Source organism: Cuculus canorus, chromosome 18 (assembly GCF_017976375.1).
Source record: "Cuculus canorus isolate bCucCan1 chromosome 18, bCucCan1.pri, whole genome shotgun sequence".
In the NCBI taxonomy this organism is placed as follows: domain Eukaryota; kingdom Metazoa; phylum Chordata; class Aves; order Cuculiformes; family Cuculidae; genus Cuculus; species Cuculus canorus.
Genome location: NC_071418.1, coordinates 5534669 through 5549333, shown reverse-complemented (window position 1 = coordinate 5549333; position 14665 = coordinate 5534669).

Here is a 14665-nt window from a genome sequence, read left to right as displayed (position 1 = left end):
AAAAATAATAGCTGAGAAGCCTTGAAACAGATTTCTGGCAAAACGCGTAGAGTAGAAAAATCTTGAAACATAGGGGTGGTAGAGCTTGGAAAAGATTTAAAAATCAAAGTGGTTTTGAGAGATGAAACTTTTGGCTCTTCTGAACTATTTTGAATAAAAATCATACGAAAATTTGGAAGGAAGTTACAATTCAGAAAGAAATCCTTCATGTTCAGATAATTTTTATGCTAGCAAAATTCCATCCCTCCTTTTGAACCAATAATAAAGATAATTCCTGTCACAGTCACTAGGAATGCATGAGCAAAAATGAAACAACTGAAAAGAGGAATTGAAAGGAGAGATCGTGATCCCACTGAATTTAGTTGCAACTCTCTCACTGTTCTAAGTTTTTATGGTTTTGCCCCAAATTAGGTTCCAGTGACAAAATTTTCCATGGTAGAGTGGTATGATTGAGGTAAAGCACTGCATTCAGCTCCTTCAATGTAAACTATTTCTTGGGTACAGGAATAAGGAAAAGAGTTTCTTGGGGAGGGGGTTGTTTTCGATGAAAAGTATTCCAATATACCTTTAAAAAATGCTTTCCAGAGAAAACATAAGGAAATTAGTTTGGGTATGGCTACATAGCCATTTCCCCCTCCCCCAGCCCAGATTCACTTAGAGACATAAACCAACATCTTGATATTTCATTTTGAAGGGTCCTTTCTTCAGCCTTTTAGAAACAAATTTTACCTTGCATGCAGTTGTAAATAAAAAAGTAACAAAATCAATTCATCACGGACTTTTATGAAGTGAAGAGAAAGTTAACACACACCATTGGTTATAAATTGATTTCTGAAGGCATAAGGACCAATAAAGTATATTTCTTATTTTCCCCTGTCTACTTGCACAGAGTTTCCTACAGGTCAGAAGGCGCACGAGCTAAGGTCAACCCCTAGGGTGTATAATTTGCAACACAGTGCCTTCATTGCAGAGCTTCCCTGCCACAAGGCACAAATATGTTTTCCTTGGCCAGGAGAACTGTATGAAATAAATTATTTTGCAGCCAGTTTGACAGAGCTGGGCATGGGGTACAGAGAACTGGACAATTTCCCAGTGGCCTCTTGCCTAGAATTTGTTCTGAATGCATGAAGCTGAGCAGGATTTGCAGAAGACAGATGTGGATAGTGCATATTAATTCCCAATTCAAGTTTATCTCTTCATGTCACAAAAGGACAATGTGTTGCTTCAGCAAATCTCATTTAGCAGAACTCAAAGTGACTCCTACCAGAGTTGAAAACTCAATTATATGCCTCTTAGCATGTTTTAAGGTGGTTGTTCTAAACATCGTGTCTTATCATGTATTTCACGGCTGTACAGAAATACTGCCAGGTCAAATTCATTGCTGGTGTAAGTCCATCAAAGTCATGTGTGCAGGTCTCTTGAAAATTAGGTGACAGCGTGAACCTTATGGCAATGACAGTTATCTGACAAAGCGTGAAAAAAAGACATTCAAAGTTCCTTTTCCTACCAAATATCTTTACATTTTGAACAGGAAAAAAAAAAAAAACAAAAAACACAAACCCTTAGCTTTTCCTTTTAGGTATTAAAGGTCAAATTAAACAAAATATTTTGTTGTCTAACACCTACTGAATTCAAGGGCAACCAATGTGAACAAAACCCCAGCAAGATGAATTTATGGCATTTTGGTTTCAAAAATATGATGGCATATGATCAGGTAAGTAAATATGTTCTTTTCTGTCCTATTTGACTCAAGTCATGTACCTTTCCTGCTCTCATTAGGAGAGCATATGATTTTGCTCCCTCATATTTCTGTCTTTAACATCTTTAATATTTCTATGCACACAATTAGTAAAAGCAAGGAAAACAGGGCAGGAGCTTTATACTTCTCTCTGTCCTGCAAAGATATTTATGTGACTTTATTGAATCCACATTAGCAGCTTTTGAATTGGCCAAAACATGAAAACCTTTATAGTTAGCTGAATTCCTCGAGAATCTGGTGGTTAAGACAGACACTCTGATTTCCACATTGAGAAAGCTGTCTGGGATCTTTCTCTTTCCCTGAGTTATGCCACACATTTACTGAAAAGAAAAATGCTATCATATGGGAAAAATAACTTCCAGAAGTTGTTTCTTCACTAGGTCATACAGTAGCTGTTTGGAAAGGCAAATCCAAATCAGAGGCAAGGCAAGGTGGCAGTTTCATAGCCTGAAATTTTCACTGCAAATGCTTACTAAGTGTTTTCTCCTGCCAGAAAAGCAAATATTTTAAAACAGCTACATCCCACATTTTACATAACAAAACGGGAAATGTACTCCCTTCAATCTTTAAATTTACTCATCTGAGAAATAATACAGCAAAAATTTATCAAATATGATAGGGTACAACCTATATTATGAAAAATGTGAGGAAGGGAATTCTTTTACAATGCTGGTGAATATTTGAGTGGTTTTTTTCAGCATGCCTGACTGTTATTTCATCTTGAACATCCATTCGAAATAATTGGGAAGTCAAAGCACAGCAAATATCTCCTGCTTCTCATTGGACATACCTGGTATGTTATTGGATAGTTAAGTGGATAATGGTGTAAAATAAGCCTATAAAAACCAACATACTTCATAGTTAATATTTTTGCAGAGTATAGCTAAGTTACTATGACACATCTGTCATAACTCTTACGGGGATCTTCGTAATGTGTCTGATCTTATGTACTCAGAGCCGTAATGTATCTCTTGAGCTGCCGTAGACATTTGGAAACTGGATATCCACAGGTCAATGGCAATATACTTTATAGTGTCAATACAGTATATGGTTACAATAGTAATGTGTAATAATGCCAAGGCCTCGTCTTGTTCTTAAGGATCCTCTCCTCCACCTGTGCGCTGGCTTAGAAAGCTTTGCAATTAGTTTTCCCGGAGGAGACCGGTACCGAAGTGGGATTCTGGGATCATGCTGTGTGCTACCACAGCACAGAGCTCTCAGGCTGATAAAAGTCTTGATTCCTGTATGGATGCAGCCCTGCAAGAGCTCTCAGAAAACTCCTAGACAAGGAAAGGACAGCATTGCAGAGTCCTGCGAAGCTGACGAATGCTTTCAGTACTGGACTGAAGAGTGAGGTAAGAATTTCCAGTCTGAAAGCCAGTCCTACCGCTACATTTTAGCTAAAATTGCTCAAACTGAAAGTGAAAAAATAGCACTGGTGTCTCATTTTCCAAAGCTGAAAAAAAGAATAACACTAAAAAAAAAAATTTGTTGTGAACCTGCTTGAAGCCTTAGCTGGGGTGTCGAGCCCCAGCCGGCTGCACTGGGAGAGGTGAGCAAGGGAGGACACGGAGAAGGCAAGCTGTACAGTTCCATGGTGCCCTGCCGGAGGCAGGAAAACCTCCTCTCTGTGTGTGGACTCAGAGAGAAAAAGCATTGAGCAAATCCTCCCCAGAGCCCTGCCTCTTTCTCTCATAGTGATGGACAATAATTTCATGTAATGCTGGCCTCCTGCGGACTGGTATTACTCAACTCCGTGCCTTACATTAACACAGCATCTCTATTGCATCTGAGAATCTGTGCCAGTGGAGAGAGAACGATGGTGAAACCTCCAGTCTCTCCAAAATGATGCACCAAAAGGGGCAGCTGTCAGCTTAGCACACTGGAAAAAAACAGACTATTTAAAGTTCCCCACTACAGACCCTGATGCTAATTGCAATTTAAAAGATTCTACCTCATTAATCTATTACATTTGGGTTTTAATACTTTACTGAGATGAGAAACACTTAATACTAAAAATCTGCTTTCTAGTTGAAAATAAATTTGCTTTATTAAATTTTATTATAAACTAGTCAAGGCTCTAGGAAAAGATGAAGAAACAGGAACCACGCATCAATTATAAACTTTATGATATGGGGCATTATTGCAGGATGCTCAGAAAACTTCTTGCACTGAGTTCTTGGGCTGATTTATCTGAGCGCTGCTATGATGATAACTTCTACTGTGTTATAAAGAATCACTTTCCTCTGTATCACCCATCAATTGTTTGGGTTTTTTTCTAGAGTTTCTCTAGGCAAAACAACAATTTCAGCCCAGTTTTGGAAGTGACAATTTTCTGTCCTCAAACTGCTGTCCGTGCTCTCAAACTAAGAGGAGCAGAGAGCGATTTGAGTGATGAACAGACCGGTTACAAGCTGGGTACACCTGGGTCTCAGACACCTAAAGCTATGGGATTCCCACTCCGATACAGTGCAAACTGAAATTTAGACGTCTTAGTTCTCACTGGCAAACTACAGGTCTGGGCTGGCTTTGCTTTTTTTTATCCATATAAAAGGAGAAGAATTTAATGTAGCAGCCAGCTACTGAAATTACTCCTGTATTATAAGCAATGGAGGTCGAGTCTTGAGATGTGTTGGGTTCCTCTACACTTTATGGGTATCTGTGATTAATTCCTGTAGTTTTAAGTCAAGATGTCTCACAGACACCAAGCACTGCTTCCTGTTAAGTGTTGACTTCCAGGTTTTCGGCTGCGCTCAGCAAGGAGACGAGATTCTTTTCCAAGGAACAGATCTAGCTCTAGATCCTGCTTTCAAAGAAACTTGAGGGTGTCCAGGCTCAGAATACTTCTTCAAACCTAAATCATTCTCCCTGGCTTGGACAAAAACCAAGTCCAGTTTGCAAGACAGAGGGAAAGCAGCTGAATTGAATTTTGGATTTTCAATAATCGGTTTCAGCTTCAAAACATCTACCGGTGTTCCCTTTTAATACAGATGCTTAACACTATCAAATTATTTGAGAGGGTAAGTAAAATACGAAGCAGACTTCTAGTTATATGGCTACAGGGACAATTTTTCAGCTCTGGCAGTCAGCATCTGTCTCTGTACAAAAGCAGGTAACTCAAGAGCTTCTTCAGATGATAGGGTATAAGCTTCATATACAGAACAATTTTATAGCTAAAAGGGTTAATGACAGGGTGGGTTTCCACCTAGAGGCTCTTCTTTAAAAATGAAATGAAATGAAATCGAACAGAATAATATTAAATCAAATCCAGTCCTTCATTCTATCCTTCTAATAGAGTGGTGCTAAAAGGTTAACTTACAAAACAGTATTGCTCTCGGGCCGATCCTGTGGTGGCTCTGTGGTTTCCGTCTATATAAATTTGATAATATTTTACAAATGCAGTATATGAAATATATTCTTAACATGTGTTTAATACATTTACAATCTATTAAAATGAAAAACAGAATATGCTTCAAATACTGCTTGGGTATTTGCTTAATGCAGTATGTCTGGAACATGTTAAACATTATTTTAGAGGTAATTGAAACATTTCACACACATTCACGCTGCGTACTGTGTGTACTGCATGCTCTTTGGGGCCAAATCTTGCCCCAAGCACACAGCCTGAGTACCCAGGCTGAGGACTGAGAGGTTCTGTCAGTCTGGCATTTCCCTGCTTGCAGAGGTGCTCTGGTCCCCATGGCTCTCCTAAAGGAGTGTAATTCCTCTCTTCTTTCACCCCACTGGCACACGACCAGGGGGTCCTCCTAGTGTAGGTCTTTCAGCATCTCTCAGCTTCATTTTTGCTAAATAAATTAGATCCAAATTTACTCTGGGCAACCGATTACCAAGTTACAGGGTATTATTTCAGCTCACTTCAGTACATAGCCTGTCAAAGCAGCCATTAAATACTTCTCAAATGAATATTTATGTAAATACACATGGTACGGGAATATTCCTATGTAACTATTTGCTTAGTTTCACAACATGTTCCTCTCGCTCATGCCAATGTTCCCAAAAAGTGGACAGGGTGTATAGAATAATGATGGAGAGAAGTCTTCGTTCTTATTCAAATAAATGGCCACAAAGACTTGATTATAGTATTTTCCTCATTATCTCTATATAAATATTTCATGTCCCAGGACAAGACAGGGTGATTAATAAATTACTCCTGCCTATTTAAGGTGATAGAGTGGCTATCACTGCTCCAGAGAATTAGTACAGTTTAATGGAGAAGAGTGAAAAATGTGTTTCTTTCCAGCTTGGAAACAAAACTGTGATGTGTTTCACGCATCTGTCTTCTTGATGACATTCCCTTTACGTTATTGGACTGTGTACCATGTACATTTTCAGACCAGAAACCTACACTTAACTTGCCATAAAACTTTATATTTTCCCATTCTTTAAACTAAATCAACAAATTATGTAAGAAATGTAGAGGAAGATAGTAGTTACGCTTCTAGCTGGCTGTCAGAAAAAGCTGTATTTTGTGCTAAGGGATATGCTGCTTGGAAGAAGGCCATTTGTGTACAACGTAAACTCCTAAAGCTAAAAAGTCAGGGTTTTCTTCGCTTATATATATAAGGATGTTACGCTTACTACTTGGAATCTAACCTCTTTGGAGCTGGGAAAGGTAATTAATTTTCGAAACGAAACATAAGAGATGAAAAGGGTGAAGGTCTCTATGCTCATGAAAAAGAGATAACAGCAATATTCAGTGGTTTTATGTCTCACTCCTAGTTGGCAGTCTCATACAATATGGACCTTCATATCTCAACTACTTTTTCCCAGTGGAGTCTATACTCCATCTACTGCCTCCTCTTAACTTTCAATCTTTCTAAAATCCTTTTCCTTTGCCAAGTAACATGGGCAGCTATAAATTTCTCCTGGTGGCAGTAGACTACAAGCTATTCATCATATCGACCTTGTTTGAGAGACAAATTTTAGCTGGAAGCTATTAGAAGAAAAAGAAAAAAAAAATTCAAAGCTTAAAATAGAGTAAATTGGGTCTCATTAGAGAGGTTTGTGGATGTTTAATAATTTCTGTATGATCTTATTTCAATTTCTCCTTCAGTGAGTTATCTTACTACGCATATGCAGGTAAGATGTCCCTTGAAATGAATTCATATGCGAAAGTAGATCAGGCAGCTTCTAAGGACAGCTCAAACCAGAGAGTATAATGTTAATATAGCATATTACTGTTTCTATTTTTATTTCGGTAATATCTCAGGCAAGTAACTAATTGAAAGAAGAGACTGTATCCTGCTTTCTTCAAAGCAATGAACTTTTTTTTTATCCTAATGCAAGATTGTGCTGGGTAATTATTCTTTTAAAAATAAGAATTATTCCACATTATTTGTTTATAAACAAATCAATCCCCTCTCCTTTACAGTTGTAGTAATGTCCTCTATTCATGCAGTAAAATGCTTGAAGACAATTTGCAGGCAATTCACCTGGAAAAGGGTTGCAGGCAACCAGTAGATATTACGAAAGGTTCTTGCTAAACGATTACTAATTTTATTCCTGAACACCCAAGGTACCTCACCAAGCCCTGAAAGACCATCTTGATAGCAAGGAAATCTCTATCAGATTCTGAATGCCCCATAAAGCTCTTATTTGGCAACATATTTCATGTTAATAGCAGATATTAAATGTAAATGTTGTCACTGATATCATCTGTAATCTGAATAAACCAATAAACAAATAAATAGCACTGAACTGAAAGAGGCCAACGTGGCAAAAGCCACAGCACAGGATTTCTTTGAGCAGTGCACAGAGGGTGAAGCAAACATTTCTCCACAGATATAGAAGCAAAGATTATACATTTTGTTTATCAGAGAAATGGAGCAGCTGTATTGCTCAAATTAACAGTGACAGTTTCTGTACTTCATACTGATACCAGCCAAAATCAGAAATGGGCTACAGCTGTTTTCTAGAAGAGTTTAAGAATAATTTCTAGTTCCCTAGATAATGCACAAGATTAACTCTTCCTGCTTGGGTTACAGACTATTCTTGTAATCTCCGATTATCTGAAAGTTTTCCCTGAGCATTTTTCAACATTCTCCGAGGAGCAAAGATGAGCGCAAAATCTCCTTAATTTCATTTCCTTCTGATTTTAAAATACTCAACATTCACACCACTGTGAAACGGAGACACGACCAGCAAAGAACTTCAGTTTATGTACCTTACATTTTTGGCAAGTCAGGTTTTATTCCTTGCCTCCTCCCTTTCCTTTCATCTCTTCAATTCACTCCATCCAAACCCAATGTGCCCTTTTCAGCCCAGAAGCCTAAAGGAAAGTTTGTAGATCACAAATTTGAATAAAGTTCATTTCAACAGTAGACAAGCAAAAAATGACCACATTGGTGTCAGGTTCCTGATAAATATTAGGCCTGACGTAGGTTGGGGTTTTTCCTTGGACTTCTGCTTGTCCTTTGCGTTCCAGGAATCCATTTTTTTATAGTAGGTCTTTTTCTTTTTTTTTTTTAATGAGTTGAAAACTTGATGAAGTTTTTCAACATGTAACCACGGAAGACATTGTATTCACTACTAAATGACGTGGTCAGAAGCAGAAACCTGGCTGCTCAGCCTGAATTCCTGTCTTCAACATACAATTCCCTCTATCTCAAGGTGGCTTTATTTTCATAAGAAGGGGTGTTAAACAAGAGCCACGGCTGGTGGGTCATAGTGCAGCAAATATTATATAAAATAATATAACTGGATATTTTATTATTTTATTAACATTTTGTCCTGTTGAGTTCTCAAAAAGTAGATTTTGTATCTGAAAAATAACCATACATGCATGTACTTTGCAAAGCAATGAAGAAATTTCCACATGAAAAGTAACGAAAGCTGCCAGTGTAGGAATTATGTAGCTCAAGCAGAACTTACTAACCACAAGACATTTCTGAAATATCAACAAGATTCTTTGCCCCATCCTTTACTGAGTTTTGCTTCGTAGATGAATCAGCTCAAGCAATTTTTAAAACAAAGTCTGGTAAAAAAGAGGTAACAGTCATCACGTGAAGGAAATGGACAGAGATTGATTTTATATGAGGTACAGAAAGGACAATAAAATAAGAGACTCTGAAAATAATAGCTCTCCAAATAGGGGTGAGATTATGACAAATTGCTCTTTCCAGGTCTAAGAAGCCTCAAGTTTTTTTTTCAGAGCAGGGTTTCAAATATAGGAGTGGCTGAACCGCAAAGAAATCCGACTGCCCACATTTTCCAGTGAGTATCTTTTTGAAAACAGGTGACTTTGCTGGTGTGGAATGAGAGGTTTTTAAAATCTGTGCAGTTGCTGAATCTAAAATAAAGCTTAATCAGGACGTGGGAGTCCTGGATACCTTCCTCTGCTCAAAGGCTCAGCTTCTGAAAACTTTTACAATTAATTTCAGCAGATCTTGAATAAAACTCTTACGGTAGATTCCAAATAAATTAGAATTTACGAGCCTAATTTGGCACATTCCACTGAAAATATTTGTTTGGGCCAGTGGTCCGGTCTACTGTCGGAGAGATACTGCCTCACGTGTACAGTCCAGAGCTCACCAAAGAGTACACAATATTTGTCTTTAACTTGAGGGGTAGAGGATCAATGCATAGGTGGATCAAATCCATTCAGAGCACAAGAGCAGCTAGTGAGTTCACTGTATTGTGGGACAAGCCAACAACAGGCAATGCTGAGCAACCAACACGGAATTTGAGAGATTTGGCAACGAACCCATGAGGAGACTTGCCATATCTCCAGCTCTGACACAGCATCCTTATTACATTTGAACTGGGATTATTTTTAAAGCCCTGGACCATATCTGCAAAATGTGATTTTGTGAATATTTTATTGAACTTCAGTAACGTTCAGCTGTGTTTGTCTCACTTGTTCTTCTAAATCTATTCACCTTTCTCAGCCTTGTTTTGACCTCTTTTGTTCAGCCTGGTCTACTCTCAGGTGGAAAAGCATCTGAGGCAGGACCCACCTTTGACTCTTTTTAGTATGGTAGCATCCCACCTGAAATTTCCACATACAGCTGAACACCAATAAAGCTGATGGCATTGTTGCAATACCTTATTTGTGACTATTTCTGAAAACACTGCAGTGGCTGAATTTATGATAGTAACTAGTAATGGCAAGTGAGTTCTGAACTGATAAATAACAGAAGATTTAATAAGCATTGCAGTCATGTTGTCAGGCAGCAAGTGCATTCATTTGATCTCTATGGCCGGTGAAAATAAACATTTCTGAGTGTTAAAAACCCTTAATCAACTGATCAAAAATTACTCATTTCAGGACTTACTTCTTCCAATTACTCAGAAATAGTTGCTTTCAGGTTTTGTTGGTTTGTTTTTTGTTTTTTTTTACTGTTTAATGTCTCTTCCCAGCATTGCATTATCTTTAAGAAATCTGCAGCTGCTCCACCTAAGGCTGTGGTCTGAGATGGGCTGGACATGTTTATTTGTACTTAGACTGAAAACCTCCATAAATAAATTAAAGACCAGGTGTATCGAGAAGTGATGCTGAGTGACTCAAGAGGTGGCACCTAGCCCATTGAGTCAATACTGCACTGATCATCTGGCACTGAGTGAGAACACAATGTGTTCTTGCTGGCACCTTCTGCAAGACAAGGCATAAAACATCCAGTTGTTCATACATACTATAGCATACTGTTTTCTGTTACATTTCTAGGTTCCAGTCTGTAAGCTAGCACTTGTGAAAATGAATCTTGGTTTTCCCAATAAGAGAGGAGGCCTGATGGAAGAAGAAAATGTGGGTTGCCCTTAACCCTTAGCTACTCAACGTTTTGTCAGAGAGCCCAAGAAGATGGTAGTGCTGGAACATCTCAACCTGGGTGTTACCTACTACCAGTCAGCCTTAAATCTTGAGGATTTGTCTGGACTTTTAAGCCTGGAATTGCTTTTCCCTGATTATTAGCAGCAGAAGGAGTTGTCTTTGTCTTTCCTAGTAGAATGCATTTCCTTCCCAGCATTACAATCCTTGCTGGTAGAGGGAATAGAAACTGCATATGTTCTGCTGCTACCAAGATGAGTCAAGACTACTGCTGATAGTGTTTGTTGTACAAATAATGCTGAGACAAAATAGAAAAAATAACCACTGGCCAGCAGTCTTCATTAGCCACCGCAGAAATGGAAGCGTCATCTGTTTCAGTGGTCAAGCTACAAATGGGCAAACGCGATCTCATCTTATCCTAGTATTGACAGTGACCTCTCGCACTACAGCAGCCAGGAACAGAAACATCAGGGGGCAGGACAACACTGATTTTACATCCAAAACCTAAAGAAAAGTAGATTGCAATACATGCTTTGAGAGCAGCTTTGGCTCTTTCAAGGTGGTTGTCTTGCCCAAATTGATATGGCAGGAACCTGGTGATAATCATGGTATTGTAAAATGGACAGCCAGTGACGTGGCCCAAGGTGAACACCTCCTGCTGTTACAGAGCTGCCTCATGGCAGTCCAGCTACGCTGCTCTAAGAACCTATTGTTGTTGACTTGCCATTACATAATTTCCACCAGCATAAATCAGAATGTGTTCAGAGATCAAATTTGGTTCGCATGGTTCTAGTCCTTTCCAAGTTTCATGGCTAGTTTGCTCCATATTACTTCCCAAAATGCTCCTATCATTACACTTTTAGAAAATTATCCACTGCTCCTAAAGAAGTTTCCAGTTTTGTTCTTTTTTTCTTTTTTTTTCATGTTTTTTTTTTTGTCCTCTAAGAAAGTAAAATCTGTGTGCTTTCTTATTAAGCCACTTTATTCTTGGCAGGCTTTGAAAAAAAAGCCCTACTTCAGCAATTTAAGCTTTTCTTCCTGGAGGCACAATACTCAGACACGAGGAAAAGTAAGTCAAGAAGACAAAATAAACATATTTTTCAGGAAGACTCTAAGCCAAGTGGAACTTTCAATGAATGACTGAGAGACTAGCTGCTTTTGATATGCGCATATACATCCCAGTAATACATACCCCATGCAGGCACACACCACATCGCTGGGTACTGCAGAGTTGTAGAGGCAGAAGTGGAAAACTATAATAGACATTGTAGTTTGTCCACCACAATGGCTATGAAATACATGTACAGCTCAGTAAGGGTTGTGCGAGTTCATAAATGATGAAATTGAGTTTGTATTGCTCAGATAAGAAAGAAAGAGAGAAAGAATAACTGCTTTTCAATTCTTCATTAAATGTTCCAGAATATCCTAAGATCTAGAGTGTTTTGTAAAACCCTAAAGCTTGTATTTACTTTCTAGTCTCCATTTATTTGCTTAAAGAAGAGGAAATAAAGATGACAGGATTTGTATTGTGGTCTTATTCACACCATATTTATTAAAAATTAAGGCAGATTCACAGCTGGTACAAACTGCCAATCTCTAAGGAGGATAAAGGTGCTGAGTCTAGAATACCAACCAGATCTGTGGCTCTTGAAAATAATTATGGTTTTATCTGTAAGCTTTAAGCTAGTATTTTAGGGATCTTTTAGTATTACATTGCACTTTCCCGTCTTATTTAAATGGAAACATTTTAATCTAGCAAAGAGAATTCAAGTGCCTGTTTGGAAGACTAGATCAAAATAAGTGGTGGGAAATCAGTGAAAAAGTGATTCACACAGAAAAATAAAAACCCCAAATAATACTAAGAAAACTTGCGGAAGAGTTCTAGGCATATAAGAAATCACTACCATGAAATATCCTTGGGCATCTTGAGCTGACAACACTTGCATAATCTGTCATGTCTTAGAACTGTTGTTCATGAATTTCAAGGGAACCTCTCACTCCCGATTTCTTCTTTTATTGGTACAAAAAAAAAGAAAACCCTCCAATATGGGGGTGAAAAAAAAAAAGCATTTCATCCATGACACTACCTGACTGTACAAGACTCATGTATCTAACAACTTCAGAACTTTACCTTCACAGTGACCGGAGAGGACAGTTCAGGAACGGCAAATGCTGGAACCACTCCAGGCAAGTTCAGACTAACTTTGTACATAGTCATGAAGGGGGGGGATTAAAACAAACTCCAAAATCTTGGACTCTTCAAAACCAACTCAATACCAACAGTCCATTCTCTTATTACCCTGCAGGCAGCAGTTTAACTTACAACAGTGGCAGAACCACACAGGGCAAGAAAGCAAAGCACAGTAAGATGGATCAGAACTTTGTGGCACTAGTGTTGGTTATTTTGATTGCAAATGTCACCTTCTGTGTGCTTAATATCCTTGAAATCTATACCATGATCAAGTCATTAATACAGGAGAAAGAAATATAGTTCAAGCCCAGTTCAACAGGACCCATGAAACCTCTCTATTCAGATGGTCTTATAAAAAGAAATCTAGCTCTGCATCACTTCTACTCCACTATAATTGAAATTGAATTTGAAGTTCAGGTTACGCAACAAAATAGCATTGTCTCATTTGATTAAGGCCACCAGTTTCTGGAGGTCTTCAGCATGTTATTGTTCTCAATTAACACACTTCTCTCTCTCTCTCTGGAATCTTTCCTGCTGGTTTGCATTGTAGTAATACCTCCAAATCAGAGTCTCCAATACAGATTTCAGTTTAAGAGGCCAGTTTCACTTCATGACCCACCCAAGACTATTCACAGTCCTCATTCTAACATGGTGCATTAATTAGGATGAAATTCACAGAAACAAACAATTTTTTTGGTTTTTTCTTAACATATTGCTTTTATATGTGGAATAAATCCTTACATTAGAAAAAGTAGTCAGCAAACGAAGCCAGACAGTAGCTGTGTGTCTTGGCAATGGGAATAATCTAATAAAACATCACCTTTCAAAGACAAAAAAGGAAAAAAAAAAAGTTTCTCTGGACACTCAGTAACGTCACCTCAGCACGAAATATACTCCACTCTTGGTTTGTGTTTTTTGGACCAATGCAGCTTAGGATGGTTGTTATCCCAAGACCATGCCACCAGAGTTGGAATTAATAATATAAACGGTGAGCCCAAGCTCTGATTGACAGCTCTGATTCTGTTAATACCTCCTAGTTAGTCTTCTACTACGGTCAGAAGTTAAAATTTATTTTGACAAGCTTTTTGCTGGTTGTGGAGGCTAGAAGCTTTATACTGGGGTATCTAGTGATTAAATATCTGGCATAGATTATCAAACACTATAGGGAAAGGCAAGGAAGGCCTCTTGATGACAAACTAGATCCTGCAGTGCATAGAACTTGGTTTTAATTAAGTTATTACCTTCCTTAATAGGAAGGAGCTGTTCCTTTGTTCTTTTGCAAGTCAGCAGACAGTTACTGAGCATGGAATGTAAGCAACTCAATTAAGGAAAGGCTGCCTTGACAGATGCTTGCGTGTACACAGGGGTCGCCCTGCTAAAGTACCTGCTGGTTTCTGTTTCACCCAGTGGTGACTGCCTCGCCAGTGAACAGCACGAGATTTCTGGGGTGACGGTGTCATGGCTCAGGCATATAAACTCTGTGAGGGTCAAAATGAGTAATTCAGGATTAAGAGGAGAGCTCCTGGGCTTAATCAGTGGATTCATAGTAATTAAAGGCAGAAAGCCCTGCGAGTCAACCCATTTATTTCCCAGGGCAGCGGCAGGGCTGTCTCCGTAGTTAATTTCCTATAATGCCTCAGTGCTCTGGATGAGTATTTCAAAGATGTTTTGTAAGACAGACCTCTTATTATCTTTTGGATCACCTGTGCCAGAAACATTCAATATCAATAACAGACAAGGCAAGAAAAGGCTGTCTTCTCTTTCCCTTCCACTCACAACGGTAGCTTATAAATCTACAGCCACTACAGTTCAAAACATCACTCCGATTGACTCCAATCTCCATTTCAGTGGTAGGAATTCCAGCACACAAATTTAGTAACATCAGCAGTAAGAGCAAGACCAGAATCATTACTTTTCATAGAATCATAGA